The sequence below is a fragment of the Haliotis asinina genome, chromosome 11, assembly GCF_037392515.1.
Source record: "Haliotis asinina isolate JCU_RB_2024 chromosome 11, JCU_Hal_asi_v2, whole genome shotgun sequence".
NCBI classification, from domain to species: domain Eukaryota; kingdom Metazoa; phylum Mollusca; class Gastropoda; order Lepetellida; family Haliotidae; genus Haliotis; species Haliotis asinina.
In genome coordinates this window covers 6,208,396-6,230,486 of record NC_090290.1, presented here as the reverse complement: position 1 = coordinate 6,230,486, position 22,091 = coordinate 6,208,396, and the positions used below count along the sequence as shown (strand labels likewise).

Genomic DNA, 22,091 nt, shown 5'->3' with positions numbered 1-22,091 from the left:
GCGTCACCTCGTACTGGCAACCATCAAGAGGGGTTCCTTACTATTTCTTCTCAGTGCACAACCGTGCAAATCCGGGCCATATATTCGACATACCGGTAGTCAACATATCCAGACATTGTTAGCGTTCCGACTTTCCTGCTTTGCATAGTCAGTACAGGTACCGAAAAACAGCAGTTTGAAGTCTGACAAAGATCAGTGTTCATACTAAGCTGACATACACAACTACAGTGGAATTTGTCAAAACCGACATCTGTCCAATCCGGCAAGTTGTCAACACCGGCCAAAAATCTGTCCCATCGGTGGCTGGAGCATTTATCATCAGTTCTATAATCCGGCACATTGTCTAAACTGGATACTTTCTTCAGTCCCAATGAGTGCTGGTTTAGACAGCTTCCACTGTATAATAATTTAATGAACTATAATAATCATCTGGAGTCCTTTTTAATGATGCGTTTATGATCATACACGTATTGTCATTTCAGCTCACCAAACAATACTTCACTGTCCAATTAGAAGCGCTGCAATTTTACACCCCAATCTCTAAACAATCAGACTTGAGTTTCATATTTGGCATTGGTCCTATGTCAATATTTCATCCAAACTTGAGATTCATCGTTTGGACATTAGCGGGATAGAGAGTGTCACATTGCTCGACAGTCCACTATATCAGCGTGTAAGTTTGAATAATAAATGCCCAAAGCAAGGGTCGTTGACAAAAATAAGAGTATTAGGCAGTGGAGATTGTTTTAGCGTGTGATCGTCGAAGTGTTTCCAGCTGTTTAGCTGTCTAGTTTGGAGAGCTGTGCAAGCGGTTCCAGTACTCCTGCATGGCAACAGTGGAACACGTTAACCATTATCCTGTAATGAATACACGATCGTTTGCCTTGAATACGATAGCCCTGTAGATATAACTCGCAAATCGGTAGTCTTGCGTCACGTGGCTATGATGGTGCTTTCAGAAGTATTAAAATTGCCGTATACGGTTGTGTCAAAATCGCTGGAACCTACTAATACTTCGAGTTATCTTAGGTTGGACACCGACATCAAATGATGACTTAACACGAATTGACGGGTCCATGTTTTTTCTTCGATATAATAGTGTATTTGACACATAACAGTTTTTTTACTGTATATATGTTGGTCAAAACAAAAAGATGATTGTGTAGGGATGTGGACCGTTTAATGATATCCGTGTTTCAAACCTTGTCTTATATAACGTCAGGATGGATGATGATATACATCTCCAGAGTTGCAGTTTACCTAAGGAGTCACCATCCTCACTCTTTCACTCAATCACTCACCCACCCACACCTACCCACTTTCGCAACGATTTACTCATTCACTCGCTCACTCATTCACTCACTCACATACCCACTCACCCACTTAGCCACTCACTCACAGACTCATTCACTCACTCAATGATGGCCGCTTTCACCATACAAAACTACATTACATTAGATACAGATATGTAACTCTGCCACAACACAATCGCCAATTTGTTCAACCTGTCAAAGAAGTGGTTGCATTTGTATTCGTCTACTCGTATCTTCTTCTAACTGTGACTTTTCACATACACACAGAAGCGTAAAAAGATCCAACCTCTTATCCTCCCCAATCCTAAGATATTTTGGTGAAGCACGTGTTTACGGATAAATGCGACAAATCCATTATATTAATATGTCCCTACTGAACACACGTCTCTTTCGTTCATAAACATACATTCATTGCTCACTAGATTCCAGATCTTTTTTTAAAAAAACCCTTCCTGGTAGTTGCGCTTGTCAGAAGCACAAACCACATCCTGCTTCTAACATGCATCAAGTTTGTCGTAACGGGTAATATATGGACGTTTTAATTGTATTCTCACATGAGAGGTTTTCTCATTTGCAATGAGATTTACTGGATGGTCCCTGCAAGCAAGAAACAAATATGTAAGATCGTAAGTGAGAACAAAATATGATGAACAAAAGGTGTAGTTGATGATGATGATGATGGTGATGATGATCTTTATTTTTTTACATTCTTCACTGGACGATACAAAATGCTGACCCCCTCAGACTTAGACTCAAATCAGACAATATATCCAAACATGCTCCTCGTTATAGTGTGCAGTTTACACGTAAATCCTTTCTTTAATCACTCACAATTACAAGTTCATTTAGCTGATCGGTTGGTTGTGATGTTTCTGTAGATGAATCCCCATCAAATAATGATGGTACACGAGTATTCTGCACCTCCTTCAGTCAATTGTTCGTTAAACAAGGACATACCGTGTAAGTAAAATAAAGCAATAACACCTGTCTTCGTATTTTCACTGATGCTTCAGGAAAGGGCATGTCCTCAACATGTGTTCGACAAAAAGTTTGGAATTTTTTACCGAGTCATCGAATCTGAAAGCTTTTATCAAACAACTTTTGAGTAAGAGTTTTTGACACTCTTTGAAAACTTCAGTAAACAGCATGACCCATTGTGCAGGAAATAACTTCCAACGTACAAGTAAAGACTGGAGATGTTGAAATATTGCTTGACAAAAGATATTCTCTTTCATGCATAGTGTTTTATTGTTTTGCTATTATTTTTTTTGTTTGGGTTGAGGTGGTAATATTTAATAAGTGTTCAATCTGAACAATGTGAACACAAGAACACGGTTATAACCCGAACAAAAATGACAAGGGAAGATCTCTACCTTTTCAGTGAACAGTCTCCAGTTTAGAGTATGGATCTTACGAAAGAATCCTTGGACTTGTAGACACTTCCATGGAAATACGACGGTGCATGACCACAAACAATGACCATACCCTAACGTCTGACCTGCTTGACCCAATGGATGACAGCTTCCTGAAATACATACAATCCTGACAAATCCACAAACACGACGTCTTCTGACATTAAACATTTGTACCAACTTGAGGCACGTGTTTCTCCTAACAAAATCAATGTATATGTATTGAATATAAGCCTGATGAACTCGACTCATCCGAATCGACAATGGAAGTAATTAACAACGCCATTTGAGTTGGCTGTTGACTAATTCCACCCAATTGACTTATTGATTCGGACAATTAATCCCTTCTATTGTTTGCCAAGGTCACGACAACGGTCAAGCTTTTCTTAGATATATTTTATTGAATTACTGGTGGTCAGAACTTCCCATTCTAAGAACACCTTCCTCTGTCCATCACCAAACCCCTCATCCGACATCACAAATCTAGACCCTATTCGTCAATCGATTACAGATAAGGCACATGTGATCAGAAAGATGAATCAGATCGATGGAAGCGAACGTGTACCACTCTTACACTGCAGTAATTATCCCACGCGTATGCACTACTTCCTGTATGTAGAAACAGATTGAATTGTCACCACTGCGGATCAAACAATTGACAAAATACACGGATGTTTTTATTCGATGGCGTACAGATAATGGTTATTTAGCGAAGGACTGGTTTCCTATTTTCCTATTTTCCAATGTGTATTTATTTGTGTCACTGGAACATCAGTTTTACATCTTTGTGTGATGTCAGGAGACATTAACAAGGGCATATAGGTGGGAATCTTCCCTTGTCCGGTTCATACGGTGTAATCGGCTTCTAGCATGTTTCTGGGCCAGCTATGTAGTTCTCTTAACAGAAGCTTCCACTGAAACATTCACCATTCATCAAATTAATTGTGTCCCATAAAATATTCGTATCGGGTTTCCCGACGTTAATAACCAAATTATGCAACGAATGACTCAGGTATTTGCTAAATACACAGCTACTGAGAACAGGGTGATATATTTTATGCAAAAAAGCTGAGAAGAGCCTATCGTTATAAGATTTCGAACACGCATCAGTCCAACTGTGCAACTTTCCTTTATCAAATATTCATAAATATCAGGGATGTGTTTGTATATTTCCACATCTGCAGAAGGATTTACATACATGTTCACTAAAGGAATACGTTATAGGTATTGAACTGGCAACTAAGAAATTAAACGGTCGTAAAAACGCCCCGCACTGTACACGAGATTTACGTTGGTAACACCTACATCATCGACACATGTTTGCAATGTGTTTGTAAACATTATCTGATTTCCGTCCTATGGTAACATATGTTACATAATCAATACTTATGACAGATGTAGAACTGAGTTAAAATGAAGTGACTGCTTGATCACTGAGTGGCAGTTGCTGATATTGATTGCTTCAGTGGTTAATTGAGTCGTTTATTTGTACAGTGAAATTGGAGATATCTGTAAACAAGCAACTTCTCTGTGAAGTTAAACACCGGAAACCCATGATGTGGGGCACAGCTGACTGAAGTAAGTGTTTTTTTGTGTCTAGTTAGCTCAGTATCTATACATTGATGATATTGTGTTTTGTTTTCATTGTTATATCATGGATGTGTCTCTCCATGTCTGACATAGAAACGTGTTTTCAATCGCAGTACTACCCTGTCCCTCCTTCATACACACACACACGCACACACACACACACACGCCTATACACACACGCACACATACGCCCCCACACACAAAGATACACGCACACACGCCGCCTCTCCCTCTGCACTTGTCTCCGTGTGCACATCTATTATCGTAGTATGTATTTTCTCTCTTTCAATCACTTTCTCTCGTTCTCTCTTTTTTCCTCTCTCAATTTGAAACCACTGATCGTTTTCTGAATGGTAATGCACAAACTACGATAGGGCAAATGTTATTTCTTCGTTCTCAAAATACTCTTAAACGCAGAAATAACAAGTTCCAGTTTAGATAATCATTGAGAGCGGCTTCTACAACATTTCTTTGCCGCTTCAGCGTTGTGGAGTTTTCCACTTTAACACAAACCGTCTTTCAAGCAATTTCAAGCGCTCTTTCCCCAAATATTTGGGTGTAGGTTCTGGGACATGTTTGTGTGCAAAGAGAGTGGACTTTGATTGGTGTCTGGCGTGATTTGTGGTTGGATTTCATTTGGAATTGGATTTGAAAATTGTCTGGACGAGCGTTCAAACACTTAGATGTCTGTCGACGATCTTAGACGATTTCCAGGTGAGAGTAGGATATATAAATGGTAACGACCGTTAAGCGCTCGACTGCTTTAATTCTATTACTCGGTCGCTATTTCATAATTTATTAATGCGGGTTTTCAAGTTTTCGTTTTACACGAATATAGCAATGAAATTGGAAATAAACTGTTTATGGTTTAATGACCGTATAACTGTTCCAGTGGCTGTAGTGGAAAAGCAGTGCGTCATATTTTTCCTTTGACGTAAATCACACACGAACAACTTTTAAATAACTCAAGCGACAAATCATGGTAACATTGGACACTGTATTAATCCAATAAGGTGGGACGTATCTGAAATACTAACTCCTAGTTGGTCGGCAAAGCTAAGCTCATTGTCTTTGTAATGTCTATTTAACATGCTGTGTCGAGGGTGGAGATGTCTCTGACGGATATCATCATGTGCCACAGCTGAAAACTATAAATGCATGCACAGATATATAGTCGACTTAGGATATGTCTATTTAGCAGTCACAGACGCATAAACCACTTACGGCATATCAATGTGGCATGTACACTTTCATAGCCAACTCATAGTATGTCAATGTGGCATCATCACTTGTATATTAAACTTATGATGGACAAACAGAAGATGATAGACAACTCATAGAATATCAGTTTAGCATTCATAGATGCCTAGTCTGTCCATGGTATGTCGATTTTGCATTCCAACACGCATAGCCAACTCATGGTATGCCAGTTTAGCATTGCAAGATGCATGGTCAATTCATGGTATGCCAGTTTAGCATTGCAAGATGCATAGTCAACTCATGGTATGCCAGTTTAGCATTGCAAAAATGCCTACGTTAGTTTTCACATTGACATTTACACATGCAATGGGAAATGATAAACATGCATCGTCACGTAATATGTTAATAGATTGACACTTCCGTGTCATGTCTATGTTAAGTCGATATTGGATTAATACATGAAAATGCAGCTCATCATTTGTACCGATGTTCTATATGTGGTCAATGCGGCATTAAAGGGTGATTTTTAATTAACTTGAAATTAATTACCTTTGAAAAACGCTTGCAGTCACTGCTTGGTATACTGTTGTGACATTCAAATGTGTCCAAAAATATTGCAGGTATATGTGTATATGAATCAATTCAACTCAAGAACGTAACATTTACAGGCATGCAATACACTCTGAATGTATACAAGGTAAATTTAAACACAAAAGGTCATAACCTAATTTCTCAAAACAAAATGTAAACATATACCTTCCATGTTTGCACATTATTATTACTACGTGATGTTTGTAAACAAACTGAAATACAGGTGGTGATCATTCCCGATATGAAGTAACGCGTGGTCGAAGATGATGATCTTCAGTGCAGACATTGTATTGGAGTGTTCCTACTGCTTTGCAATGGCATCAGGAGAAATATGCCTCAGTATTAGAGGAAAGCCTGGTTACATGCCAGTCTATCTGGACTCCTTCTGTCGATTCACCTGGGTGTTTTAAACATAGTTTACTACAAGAGAAAAAAAAGGATTGGAAAATAAACAAACTTCAGTGCGCTTATATAAATGCCTCTCCCTAACATGTACATATTTGAGGAAGCTATTTACAACAAACCAATTGCCAATAGAGTAACAGAATGTACGGGTGCCACACGTTTGCTCTTTATGAATAATTTCATAAGTCACTTTGAAAATGGTGAACAGTGATCAATGGTGATCAACGTTTTGTTAGTTTCAGAGTCCACATCACCAGATAATATCTAAGGTATGTCGTATCCATGTTCATGACAGTACATTGAAACACGTGTCATTATATCAAGACCAGGTGAATAAGTGGTGAATATTGTCTCTTGGGTGACCGCAAGGGCAGGCCCGACTTGAAGAGATGTGTTTATGGAACTTATGAGAATTTACACCCGGTCTTGAGGCGTGCGTGGAATACTAGACATTATCTATTACAAATATTGATATCAAAGAAGAACAGGACACGTATACGTGTAGATATTAAATGTTATCAACAGAGCTTGTCGATTGTTACAAATCGTTCTATTGCCAGATTACATCCGATATAAAGGATCTAGCATAGCGAGTATCTTAGCGTCATTTTTCCTTGGGTGTGTTGCCGGAACCCTTGTCTAGAATTTCAACACGTTTTTAATCGAAGTAGCAAAACATTCTCATTGATATATGGAGGACGTCGTAAAGCCTTGCCTCAAAATATTTTGGGATTACAAACAAATGCGATCGCACCAGGCACAGGATTCTGAGTTAAATGTAATGTTGTCATCCTTCAAACCGGATTTAAGTATTTTTCAAATTTTCTTCTGGAGCAGTTTGAAAGTTAATAGAACTTAAGGAAAATATCAACATGAAAAACATTGGCACACACATTTTGAAAACATTGACCAGAGCTTGCCCTGATACGCATGGCAACACAAATTGCCGTCAAAAAACCCATGAAAATATTTTGAACTGCCATGATCGGTCATGTTTTTGAACATGTTTTGCCTGTGAATTACCAGGTGCCAAACCTGATCTTGGGGTTTTTATTGCTTTTCGATAATTAAACTTGTTTTTGTAAAGTCATTTAATTGAAATATTTACACACCTCAAAACTACTACATTTTAAAAAATTAATTGAAAGTATGACGTGAGACTCTTTTTACTCTAAGTAACCCGGCAGCGTGAAACTAGCTTGCTAAATATTTTAGAGTTCTGTTTTGGTTTCAACTTAAAAACATCTAGAAATATAAATGAGTATATTATGTATCAGTATTATCAGGAGATACTTGAAGGCTTTGAGAATCAGCTAAGTCTCGGCATTCTCAACAAGAGAGAGAGAGAGAGAGAGAGAGAGACAGACAGAGATAGAAACCGGATGTATGTATGTATGTATGTATGTATGTATGTATGTATGTATGTATGTATGTATGTATGTATGTATGTATGTATGTATGTATGTATGTATGTATGTATGTATGTATGTATGTATGTATGTATGTATGTATGTATGTATGTATGTATGTATGTATGTATGTATGTAATATACCTATTGCGACAATGGCTGAGAACAATAATTTCAGGACAATGATCAGCCATAACATTTTGCCATCTCCAGAGATTGACCAGCGGGGCATGAAGGACAAAACAGTGATAAAACCTGAATGAATCAGTGAATCACAGATAATGAGTGTTGACACGAAATGTTCGCTAAAAGGATAAGCATGTCAGGTTGCACCAGTCTCTTGCACAATGTCCATCACCATGTATGTGATTGTTGCCTGACACATGACACCCATCACACTCACCTGATGGAACAGAACTACAGTCACTGAAAAACCCATTACATGGATTTGCTGACACTGAAACTGAATTTGTTTAAGATTGATGGAGACAATGGCGGGTGTAGGTTGTCATATTTGCCCGAATATTCCATAGGGGACACATCGAATTCTCATAGGGCGATAGTAAAGTTAAACGAGTATCCGCTATTGAAGTGCCATCATAGCACAAGTTAGATAAATTAGAACATTTCGTCTCAGTACCATCATATCACAATAATTAGTTAAAGGATGCACGTTTCGTCTCAGTACCATCATATCACAATAATTAGTTAAAGGATGCACGTTTCGTCACAGTACCATCATATCACAACAATTAGTTAAAGGATGCACGTTTCGTCTCAGTACCATCATATCACAATAGTCAGTTAAAGCATGCACGTTTCGTCTCAGTACCATCATATCACAAGAATTAGTTAAGGCATGCACGTTTCGTCTTAGTACCATCATATCACAATAGTTAGCTGAAGCATGCACGTTTCGTCTCAGTACCATCATATCACAAGAATTAGTTAAAGGATGCACGTTTCGTCTCAGTACCATCATATCACAATAGTTAAAGCATGCACGTTTCGTCTCAGTGCCATCATATCACAATAGTTAGTTAAAGCATGCACGTTTCGTCTCAGTACCATCATATCACAATAGTTAGTTAAAGCATGTACGTTTCGTCTTAGTACCATCATATCACAATAGTTAGTTACATAAATAAGTTGAAAGAGCCTTTTTCATCTCAGTATCATCATATGAACACTAAAATTAGTTAATTAGTCTTTTTTCGTCGCAATATGTGTGCTCTCCTCAGTCCTGTCTCAGTTTCATCATATAACAACAATAATATGTTCTGTAGCCTTCTCGTCGCAGTACTCTCAACGCAACACACTATTTAGTTAAAGGAGACTACTCCGTGCCAGCTTTCCCTAGTTTAAGTCCACTAGGTAGTTAAAGAGTCTGTTCTTCTTTCCCACTCCTAAATGGAAGGTGCTGACTTACACTATTAGCTGTGTCGGAAAGAAAAGTGATGTTTAAACACCATCTGAAAGTAAATGTATGCTCGTCTAAACCTTAGAAAAGGTATAACTTAAGAAAGGAATAAACTAAAGCTAATCCCTCAGATTACAATCTGTTGTTTGGAACGCTACTGCTTGTACAGTAAATCTCAGGATTTAGTCATAAATCTAGCCACGGCTGAGTGTTGACATTTATCAAAACTGACAGGCAACACGTGGTGTTATTTTACCTACGCCGTCGCTTCCACCCATTCACCGAAATCTTCTGGCACTTGGCACAAACTCACGATCGTGCTTTACAGAGTATTGTTTATGGACCATGCTTTGATGAAGCTACTTTCATGTTCTTCCAAGCAACGTCCACCTATGAAGACTGACAAGCGAGTCCTCTTACATGATTGTTTAATACACAAAACCATGTGAATGGTTTCAAATGGTAATTTTCATTACTACTTTGCCCCATTAAATTATCAGTGATGGACAAGTGACCACATGCGGTCACCATACCACGGCATAAGCAGGAATTAACAGTATATGTTGTATGTTTTCCGGCTAATTAAGTACCAAATATGCATTAGTAATTACCCCATCAGAGAGTGGATCACTCAACGCGTATGATTGCCTCACACGAAGCCTGAGTTTCATTTCAGAGTGTCCCACAAAATGTTTCACTTTCCTCTTTGGTCTCCACCTGTGATGCTAAGTATAAAAAAATCCGTGTTTTGATGTGTGGAATCTCATAATTCATACATTTAGACTACATTTTGTTGTACAGAATAGTAAGACAGTGTGCGTATTTACTTTGAAGAGAATACTCAATCAATGCTGAAAACTACTTCTGTATAACAGAGAAAAGAATCATGCTATGTCATGTTGAGCTGATAAAATCCATCATATTACGAAGTTTCCAAATAGTCAAACATAAAGGTACATCCAGTGCCACTCTGATGAAAGTTTAATTTCATAATACAATGCTCCCACAGCAAGGTACACAAAGCTTCCATTAAACGATACATCAGTTAATTTTGATCTCGACAAACTATATCACAGGGTTGCTTAAAGGCTGTATTGATTTATGAACATGAACAGACAAGGTCTTTTCCATTATAAACCGAAACATGAGCGACTGCCAATTACAACATTAGGGCGACACACCAAACTCATCCTTAACTTGGAAAGGGAGAGGACTTATATCTGTCATCACGAACTCTGCCTTTGATGTCAAAAACTGGAATTATCTACGTTTCTATGACAATACTAATAGTTTCTGTTTGAAGCGTATTGTTCACCATAATGGCAGTCTTATCTGATCTGGTCAGTTCAGCAAGTCCATGAATTATTGTTTCACAAGGTACACCGCGTTATTATTCCTTGATCTGCATTATTGTTTAACTCACTTGACAACTGTCACTATATTAATGTTGACTATATCTTCTGTAACTTTTGTATATAAAAAGTGACAAAACCTTGCTTGTATGTTAAGCTTTTATGTCAAGTAAGGCAGGATTTCTTGGATGATTTCGACTTCGAAATACAAACTTGTTTAGGAACTGATATTAAATAGTGACAACACACAGTGTTCGCAAAACCATATCCTACCCCAAAGGTTGCACACATCACGCATACAAGAGTAATTATCTTACCTCACACAAATACGTGGCTGAGCGCTCTTCATTTATTTTCAATGTACCCAGCTTACAAGCGTGATTCATTGCAATATACCCCGCTTACAATAGCAACTCGGTACTTCGTGGTAGTTACTTTTTTATCTTTATATTTTATGTTATATGTTACTTAATATTTTTTAACATTAAATGACGCATGATACACGGAAATTGTCGAGATTATGCGAATGGAAATCGATGGAAGGGAGGTAACTCTAAATCTGCTTTTCTTGTGTCGTCCGCAAAATCTAGCGATGGCCACGAAAACATTTGACTCTCTTTCCATTACATAAATTTTGACAAAACGTTCAAATGTAGTTCCTGTGAATATTAAGAAGGGGAATTTCATCATGGTGCCTTTACTATGACAAAACCGACTGGGAGAAACTGCAAGGTGCAAGATTCGAATCGTTTGATCCACACAGGCTGGCTTAAGTGTACGATCCGATACTCATGCTTCAAACAGTTCAAAATTAACATTGAGGTGTTCAGTAAGATAAATACGTCGTTCACTAGGACCATGGGTTGAGGTACCCTCGACGTTTGTTTATATAAACCTCTCCCTTCGGGCCGAGGGACTTGTTCGGACTCATGTAAATATACCGGACGATGCCTCTAATCCAGATAGGGAATTCATTCAATATAACTTTAGCCACAGATGTGTCAAATTTGGAATAGGATAAGAATTTCAGTCGATCGTCACCGCAGTCTGGAAAATCGAATTTGGAAAATGTCTGTACTATTACACTTACAATCAGAGTGTGAGTGTGGCACATTTATACGTGTATACATACATCTGGTTCGAAATTGAATAAAATAGTGTTCAACAGTTTCGTTGCATGATTGCACAATGCCATTTAGAAATATGCAACATGTTATGAGTTTTAATGGATATGTTTTAATTGAACATATAAACTTTGAGCAAAGGTCTTATTGATGAACACTTGCACGGCATGTCCGTTGTATTTGTATAACGTTTGAATTTCGATAAAAAAAATCATATCTTGCCATATTTTACGAATACCAGTTTGACTGAATGACTTTAAATGGCGATAGAGAGGTTCCCTGAACACACGGCAATCGGGTAGGCCATTAAATATCTGGATTCGATCGGGATATTATATTTTGGAGAACCCATGTTGGTCCAGCACAAATGTCGGTAAGGAAATATTATCCTTTCAATGTCCACATAAAGGTTGAAATTGTAATAAACAGAAAATGGAAGAATTGCGAGATGGCTGATTCCATTCAACGTGTCAGTTTGACCTTTGATTGCAACATTTACCTTCATGTGTAAATATGATTCGAAACGTTTGTCGATTTCGGGACTAAACAAATGGAATTTGACTAATTGAATAACTATGTGTTGAATAATATATGTGTAAAAATCGATTTGAAACGTTTCTTTTGAAAACACAATTCTTTACTACTTTTACCATTTAGATTATGTCTTGAATGGTCGGGAAATGAGCATTTTTGGTGAGAAATCAATGTGTCTTGTGAGAGGTCTCAACATAGAATCTACAAGCCTTAACAATTGCGATGCATAACTACACGATATGATGTGTTCCTGTGAAGCACGAGTTGTATTTGACTTCAAGGTGAGCGTTAAAAAAACACGATAGTTGGTTGGTTTGTTTACCCGTCGCACTCAGATATGTAGCAGCCATATAGCGGTGGTCTGTAAATAATCACGTCTGGATTTATCGATGGGCATCTATCTAGTGAAACATGATATGTGTCAAATAGTCAGCGAGCCTGACCGCTAGATCCTGTCAGTCGCCTTTCACAACAAGCATGGGTTGCTGAAGGTTGACTCAAGCCCGGATCTTCATGCTAAAGGCACGAGGCTTTGTTCCTGTGACATCATGGAAGTTTCCATATTCAAGACGTACACAATGCTGTAATAACCATTATACCGATTCGGACCTTTGAAAGCGAGCTTAGTGTACGAAAAGTTCGAGAATGTGTGCTTGTGAGATCGCGATACCGCGAGATTCAGGGTAAGGTCCAGATGGCACGAATGTCCCTTACAGGATTCCGTACTTTTCTTCTCGTGGTTGACAGGCGCCGTATTTCAATTCCTCTGTACTGAACAGATACTGGGCCTTTTTGAGGAGCGCGTTTCTTTGTTCTTGAGAGCAACCATCATAAACAATGTCCCCGAAAGCTAAATTAATCCTAAATGAATCTTTTTGAACTTTCTTTTTTGTTCATGTGTTTGTGAATCATCAAACATTGTCCAGACGATCCGGTGATTGAGGTTAGGCGCTTGACCTCTTCGTTTATTTGGTCTTACATCATAAGACCAGCATGGGTATATTTCAACCTGACACATCGAGTAAACAGTCTAGTACTATTCACTCGCGTTTTCACATATAATGGCGTTACTGAAGTAGATTATTGGTGTATTCACTGCTTCGATACTTATCGATTCTATACCGATATTTACCGTTCATATATATTCTTGTATTTTGTTCTTATATGTTCTTGTATAATTCGGCACAACTTACAGTACAACTGAGATAAAAGGTTTCCCGGAATCACTTTTATTTGTCTTACAGTTTGATGCTTTTTGTCATACATATTTTTTTTACAATTAACATACTGCATTTGTGCGTAATGTATGTTCTAACTGAAGTGTAGCATTTTAGTAGATGATCTTATGTTTCTGAATGTCTCTGAGGAGTATGTTAATTTTCCTGACGATCTAGGACTTCGTCATACAGATGGGTACAATGTGTGAAGCCAATTTCTGGAATATTCCTTGATATTGCTGAAGTAAGGCTGTTAGCGGCGTAGAACCCGAATCACTTTTCTACTCATGAGAATATCAGTTCAACCTTGCACTGATCATCATATTTGACTGTCAGTGAAAACACCACATAACTTAAATGTAAGACTTTCGTCTGGTGTCGATTGCTAAGGGTTATAATGTTTGTCTCTCTATTGGGGCATTGCATGATTGAGCGTGCTAAATTTATATTATGTCTGGCTCAACCATCAACGGCATATTACAAGCTCCTTACAAGTCTGGTCTGTAGACAACCACGAGCTCAGAGACGCTGAGATGGCAGGTTATTACAACTTCATTGTACGGTGAGTACAACGCATTTACTTGATAGCCGGTAAGACCGACATACGACCTCAGGTCAGTAAGACAGGCAGGGAGTGAAAGTGCAGACACTGGGGTGGGGGAGAAAAAAGGATCCGTAAGTGCAAAGGGTTAAGAGATGGAAAGGGGATGGAGTGAATGAAATCGAGAGAGAATGGGGGAGACAGGAGAACGAAAGGTGATGTGATACAAGACGGGGGAGACAGGAGAACGAAAGGTGATGTGATACAAGACAGACTGCAATCCGTTAAAAAGTAAACGTTTAATTTCAAATGTCGTACAGAATGAATATGTGGTACAGACAGGCAGTACGATTAGGGATAAGGACTCCATTAGGATTGACACCACAAAATAACAGAATATCCGATATCTATGTCACTGTTATTATTTACAATAACACTAATCACATTTAACTTCAGAAATCCCATCCTCGTACTGACCTACTGACCAGGAAATACCTTATATTCTTATACATTTGTAACTTGAGGCACCATGTCTCTGACAACCGTTCCAAGTTAAATGATGTCATAATGACGAATATACCACTGGAACAAAACTGTCCCAACTGAATAGTGCCCAGTGTTGTCTCGTTTTTAACCATCAGACTAACCTTCCAATGTAGACAGGTTCTCGAGTCTGGATAAAGTTAACTAAAGTGTCAGTAAACTCGCCTTCTTTGACGGAGAATAGCAAGATAAAGTACCAAGGGATGTGTTTCCAATAATTATGGTCACCTCAGCCTGTCTGAGCATCTATTCTGAAAATAGTCCCCCGAGTTTCAGAGACAGAAACCGATGTGTTCTACAGACGAGGAATTGGAAGTATGACGTTGAAAAACGTGTACCTTCGATTTTCAAGTGTGTGAACCAGTAATTACATTAAATCTTGCCTGGGGAAAGGTCAAAAATGGTATATTGATCTCTGCGACGGTATTGGCGAAATACCCTCAAGCACGGGCCAGGAAATGATATCTTGACCATATATGATACGAACGGGTTCTCTGCATTAACCTACTCAATAGCGTTTACCTACAGCCCTACAACATATACGTATGAGTGTATCACATCCCTATATCGTTTATTTCTTTCTATATGACACAATGCGTGTAGTCTCGTCTATATCGCATTAGCTCACAAGTTTTACTCACTTTATTGCATTAGCACACACCGTTTGTCTGCTTCTGCATCGAATAAGCTCACATCGTTTACTTGCTTTTATGTCGCATGAACTCACAACGTTTACTTAATTCTATATCGCATTAGCTCAACCCGTTTACCTGCTTCTATATCACATTAACTCACATCGGTAAGTTGCTTTTATCGCATTAGATCACACCGTTTACGTGTTTCTATATCACATTAGCGCAACCCTTTTACTTGCTTCAATATAACATTAGATCACACTGTTTACTTGCTTTTATATCACATTAGCTCAAACCGTTTACTTGCTTCTATGTAACATTTGCTCACACCGTTTACCTATTTCTACTTCACATTAACTCACACCGTTAACTTGTTTCTATTTAGCATTAGCCAACAAAGTTAACACACTTCTGCATAACATATTAGCTCCTTTGTTCTAGTTATTTCTATATAATATATATTAGCCTCCATTGTTGACTTATGTGTACATAACATTACCTCCAAAGGTTTACATGGTTCCACATTTCATCGGTTCACAAGTTTTCCATATCACTTTAGCTCACAACGTATTCTCGCCTTTGTATCGTGTGACTAAACAACGCTCAGATACCTCTTTATCATTGTAATATATAACGTTCGGTTACCTTTTCATCACAGTAATATATAACGTACAGATAACTCTTTATCACAGTAATATACAACGCTCAGATACCTCTTTATCATTGTAATATATAACGTTCGGTTACCTCTTCATCACAGTAATATATAACGTACAGATAACTCTTTATCACAGTAATATACAACGCTCAGATACCTCTTTATCATTGTAATATATAACGTTCGGTTACCTCTTCATCACAGTAATATATAACGTACAGATAACTCTTTATCACAGTAATATACAACGCTCAGATACCTCTTTATCATTGTAATATATAACGTTCGGTTACCTCTTCATCACAGTAATATATAACGTACAGATAACTCTTTATCACAGTAATATACAATGTTCAGATCCCTCTTTATCATTGTAATATATAACGTTCGGTTACCTTTTCATCACAGTAATATATAACGTACAGATAACTCTTTATCACAGTAATATACAACGCTCAGATACCTCTTTATCATTGTAATATATAACGTTCGGTTACCTCTTCATCACAGTAATATATAACGTACAGATAACTCTTTATCACAGTAATATACAACGCTCAGATACCTCTTTATCATTGTAATATATAACGTTCGGTTACCTCTTCATCACAGTAATATATAACGTACAGATAACTCTTTATCACAGTAATATACAATGTTCAGATCCCTCTTTATCATTGTAATATATAACGTTCGGTTACCTTTTCATCACAGCAATATATAACGTACAGATAACTCTTTATCACAGTAATATACAATGTTCAGATCCCTCTTTATCAGTAACATATAACGTTCAGATACGTCTTTATCACAGTAATATACAATGTTCAGATACCTCTGTACCACACTACTAAAAATGTTTAGTTATCTCTGTACCACGTTACTACACAACGTTCAGTTACCTCTGTATCACATTACTACACAACGTCCAGTTACCTCTGTACCACATTACTAAAAATGTTTGGTTACCCCTGTATCACATTACAACACAACGTTCAGCTACCTCTTTACCACATTACCACACAACGTTCAGCTACCTCTTCACCACATTACTACACAACGTTCAGTTACCTCTGTACCACATTACTACACAACGTCCTATTACCTCTGTGCCACATTACTACACAACGTTCAGTTACCTCTGTACCACATTACTACACAACGTCCAGTTACCTCTGTGCCACATTACTACACAACGTTCAGTTACCTCTGTACTACATTACTACACAACGTTCAGTTACCTCTGTACCACATTACTACACAACGTCCTATTACCTCTGTACCACATTACTACACAACGTTCAGTTACCTCTGTGCCACATTACTACACAACGTTCAGTTACGTCTGTGCCACATTACTACAAAATGTCCAATTACCTCTGTACCACATTACTACACAACGTTCAGCTACCTCTGTACCACATTACTACACAACGTTCAGTTACCTCTGTACCACATTACTACACAACGTCCTATTACCTCTGTACCACATTACTACACAACGTTCAGCTACCTCTTTACCACATTACTACACAACGTTCAGTTACCTCTTTACCACATTACTACACAACGTTCAGCTACCTCTGTACCACATTACTACACAACGTTCAGCTACCTCTGTACCACATTACTAAAATGTTTGGTTACCTCTGTACCACATTACTACACAACGTTCAGTTACCTGTCTATCACATTACTACAAAACATCCAATTACCTCTGTACCACATTACTACACAACGTAAACAACGTCCATTTACCTCTGTACCACATTACTACACAACGTTCAGTTACCTCTCTATCACATTACTACACAACGTTCAGCTACCTCTTTACCACATTACTACAAAACATCCAATTACCTCTGTACCACATTACTACACAACGTTCAGTTACCTCTTTACCACATTACTACACATCGTAAACAACGTCCAGTTACCTCTGTACCACATAACTAAAAAAATGTGTGGTTACCTCTGTATCACATTACTACACATCGTTCAGTTACCTCTGTGCCACATTACTAAACAACGTTCAGTTATCTCTGTATCGCATTACTAAACAACGTTCATTTATCTCTGTATCACATTACTAATCAATGTTCAGTTATCTCTGTATCACATTACTAAACAACGTCCAGTTATCTCTGTATCACATTACTAATCAATGTTCAGCTATCTCTGTATCGCATTACTAAACAACGTCCAGTTATCTCTGTATCGCATTACTAAACAACGTTCAGTTATCTCTGTATCGCATTACTAAACAACGTCCAGTTACCTCTGTATCGCATTACTAAACAATGTTCAGTTATCTCTGTATCGCATTACTAAACAACGTCCAGTTATTTCTGTATCGCATTACTAAACAACGTCCAGTTACCTCTGTATCGCATTACTAAACAATGTTCAGTTATCTCTGTATCGCAATACTAATCAACGTCCAGTTACCTCTGTATCGCATTACTAATCAATGTTCAGTTATCTCTGTATCGCATTACTAAACAACGTCCAGTTATCTCTGTATCGCATTACTAAACAATGTTCAGCTATCTCTGTATCGCATTACTAATCAATGTTCAGTTACCTCTGTATCACATTACTAAACAATGTTCAGTTACCTCTGTATCACATTACTAAACAATGTTCAGCTATCTCTGTATCACATTACTAATCAATGTTCAGTTACCTCTGTATCACATTACTAAACAATGTTCAGTTACCTCTGTATCGTATTACTAATCAATGTTCAGTTATCTCTGTATCACATTACTAATCAATGTTCAGTTACATCTGTATCACATTACTAATCAATGTTCAGTTACCTCTGTATCACATTACTAATCAATGTTCAGTTATCTCTGTATCACATTACTAATCAATGTTCAGTTATCTCTGTATCACATTACTAAACAACGTCCAGTTACCTTTGTATCGCATTACTAATCAATGTTCAGTTATCTCTGTATCGCATTACTAAACAACGTTCAGTTACCTCTGTATCGCATTACTAAACAATTTTCAGTTATCTCTGTATCACATTACTAATCAATGTTCAGTTATCTCTGTATCACATTACTAATCAATGTTCAGTTATCTCTGTATCACATTACTAATCAATGTTCAGTTATCTCTGTATCACATTACTAAACAACGTCCAGATACCTCTGTATCGCATTACTAAACAATGTTCAGTTATCTCTGTATCACATTACTAATCAATGTTCAGGTATCTCTGTATCACATTACTAATCAATGTTCAGTTATCTCTGTATCACATTACTAAACAACGTTCAGCTATCTCTGTATCGCATTACTAAACAACGTTCAGTTATCTCTGTATCGCATTACTAAACAACGTCCAGTTACCTCTGTATCGCATTACTAAACAATGTTCAGTTATCTCTGTATCGCATTACTAAACAACGTCCAGTTATCTCTGTATCACATTACTAATCAATGTTCAGTTATCTCTGTATCACATTACTAATCAATGTTCAGTTATCTCTGTATCGCATTACTAATCAATGTTCAGTTATCTCTGTATCACATTACTAATCAATGTTCAGTTATCTCTGTATCACATTACTAATCAATGTTCAGTTATCTCTGTATCACATTACTAAACAACGTCCAGCTACCTCTGTATCGCATTACTAAACAACGTTCAGTTATCTCTGTATCACATTACTAATCAATGTTCAGTTATCTCTGTATCACATTACTAATCAATGTTCAGTTATCTCTGTATCACATTACTAAACAACGTCCAGTTATCTCTGTATCACATTACTAATCAATGTTCAGTTATCTCTGTATCACATTACTAATCAATGTTCAGTTATCTCTGTATCACATTACTAATCAATGTTCAGTTATCTCTGTATCACATTACTAATCAATGTTCAGTTATCTCTGTATCACATTACTAATCAATGTTCAGTTATCTCTGTATCACATTACTAATCAATGTTCAGCTATCTCTGTATCACATTACTAAACAACGTCTTGTTACCTCTGTATCACATTACAATGTTCAGTTATCTCTGTATCACAATACTAAGCAACGTCCACTTATCTCTGTATCACATTACTAATCAATGTTCAGTTATCTCTGTATCGCATTACTAAACAACGTCCAGTTACCTCTGTATCGCATTACTAAACAATGTTCAGTTATCTCTGTATCACATTACTAATCAATGTTCAGTTATCTCTGTATCACATTACTAAACAACGTCCAGTTATCTCTGTATCACATTACTAATCAATGTTCAGTTATCTCTGTATCGCATTACTAAACAACGTCCAGTTATCTCTGTATCACATTGCTAATCAATGTTCAGTTATCTCTGTATCACATTACTAAACAACGTCCAGTTATCTCTGTATCGCATTACTAATCAATGTTCAGTTATCTCTGTATCACATTACTAATCAATGTTCAGTTATCTCTGTATCACATTACTAATCAATGTCCAGTTACCTCTGTATCACATTACAAATCAATGTTCAGTTATCTCTGTATCACATTACTAAACAACGTCCAGTTATCTCTGTATCACATTACTAATCAATGTTCAGTTATCTCTGTATCGCATTACTAAACAACGTCCATTTATCTCTGTATCACATTACTAATCAATGTTCAGTTATCTCTGTATCGCATTACTAAACAACGTCCAGTTATCTCTGTATCACATTACTAAACAACGTTCAGTTATCTCTGTATCACATTACTAATCAATGTTCAGTTATCTCTGTATCACATTACTAATCAATGTCCAGTTACCTCTGTATCGCATTACTAAACAACGTCCAGTTATCTCTGTATCACATTACTAATCAATGTTCAGTTATCTCTGTATCACATTACTAATCAATGTTCAGTTATCTCTGTATCGCATTACTAAACAACGTCCAGTTACCTCTGTATCACATTGTTAACAACGTCCAGTTACCTCTGTATCACATTACAATGTTCAGTTACCTGTGTATCACTTCATTTACTCTAGATCACATTTACATGTACTCCGACGTACTCCACATTGCCCATTGATGCAGTTTGCACTTGTAACGTCAGTCACTGTATTGTCTACTCCAGATTCGATTATTTACGGAGGTCTGTCATGAAGCTGAGAAACTGTTGGGAGTGACATTAAACAACAGACAAACCAACCCAAAATGTTTAAGAAATAATGACATTAAAATATAGGACACGAAAAAGTGTACCTTAAATGTAGAATTAACACAATCAAGACAAACGCGCTCAGACCAAAGCGCCTAACCGAGAATTAAACGAAACCGAACACAACGTTCACAAAACAAAAACCCAATTCCAATTTGACGATTACGCGGTGTTTTGTAACCATCCCCTATTTTTCTTTCTAAACTCACACTAAAGGCGGGGGGAGGAGATTGTTGGCGAAAAAACACATTACTGCATCACAGTAATTGTATCGGAAATAACAAATGTTTTCAGAAGACCCTTTTTCAAAACAAAAGAACCCTACTTATCAAGACAGGGAAACCGATGACGTCTATACGCTAGACACAAGGGATATTTTCCCCTTCAGGGAGCGAGGATGTGTTATTTGTAACTGTTAAAAAAACAACGTTACTTTTCCCATCTTAATTCTTCATGGCTTCCATTCATTGCTTCACCATAGTGGCAAAAATAGGTCACTGCGTCCCTATGTGCCAGGGGAAGGGGTCTGACATTAACCTTTGGCTTTCCACATGAGAAACTCTATTGGATTTCCACCACGGTTTTTCCACTCTCGACGGTGGATTTAAAGTTTAACACAATCAAGTTTTAGCACGAAATTGTTTTACGATGCAGAATTTAGAGCAGACCTACGCTCTGGGGACTAGCGGTAATGGGATGAGAAAAAATGCATTACTGAGCAATAAATGTTGCGTAGGGATTTCGAGACTAGACTAAAAATAAGACCATTTAATTTATGGATTTCATGTTCAAAACGTGTGAAATATTTCGCTTTCACTTGAGAATTTTATACAAAGTTTCCATTTGTGGTATGTATGGAGATAGTCCCTGTGTCCCCAACTCGCTTTGTGATTGATGAGAAATTGACAAGCAGCTGACATGAGAATAATGTGAATTTCATACTTCAGCTGTTTGTCTGAGAC

The 22,091-nt window shown here is 37.4% G+C and overlaps 1 protein-coding gene across 5 annotated transcripts in view; it reads left to right on the top strand.

The window, feature by feature from the left end:
- The window catches only part of LOC137255757 (5-hydroxytryptamine receptor-like), a 191,313-nt gene that overhangs the window by 4,178 nt on the left and 165,044 nt on the right, over positions 1 to 22,091 (top strand). For 3 of the 5 annotated variants that reach the window (XR_010954532.1, XM_067793272.1, XM_067793271.1), the window contains exon 2: positions 4,220 to 4,303. The exons of the other annotated variants lie outside the window; for them this stretch is intronic. The gene's annotated coding sequence lies outside the window, so the exon portion shown is untranslated. The remainder of the gene's footprint in view (positions 1 to 4,219; positions 4,304 to 22,091) is intronic. 5 annotated transcript variants of the gene reach the window in all.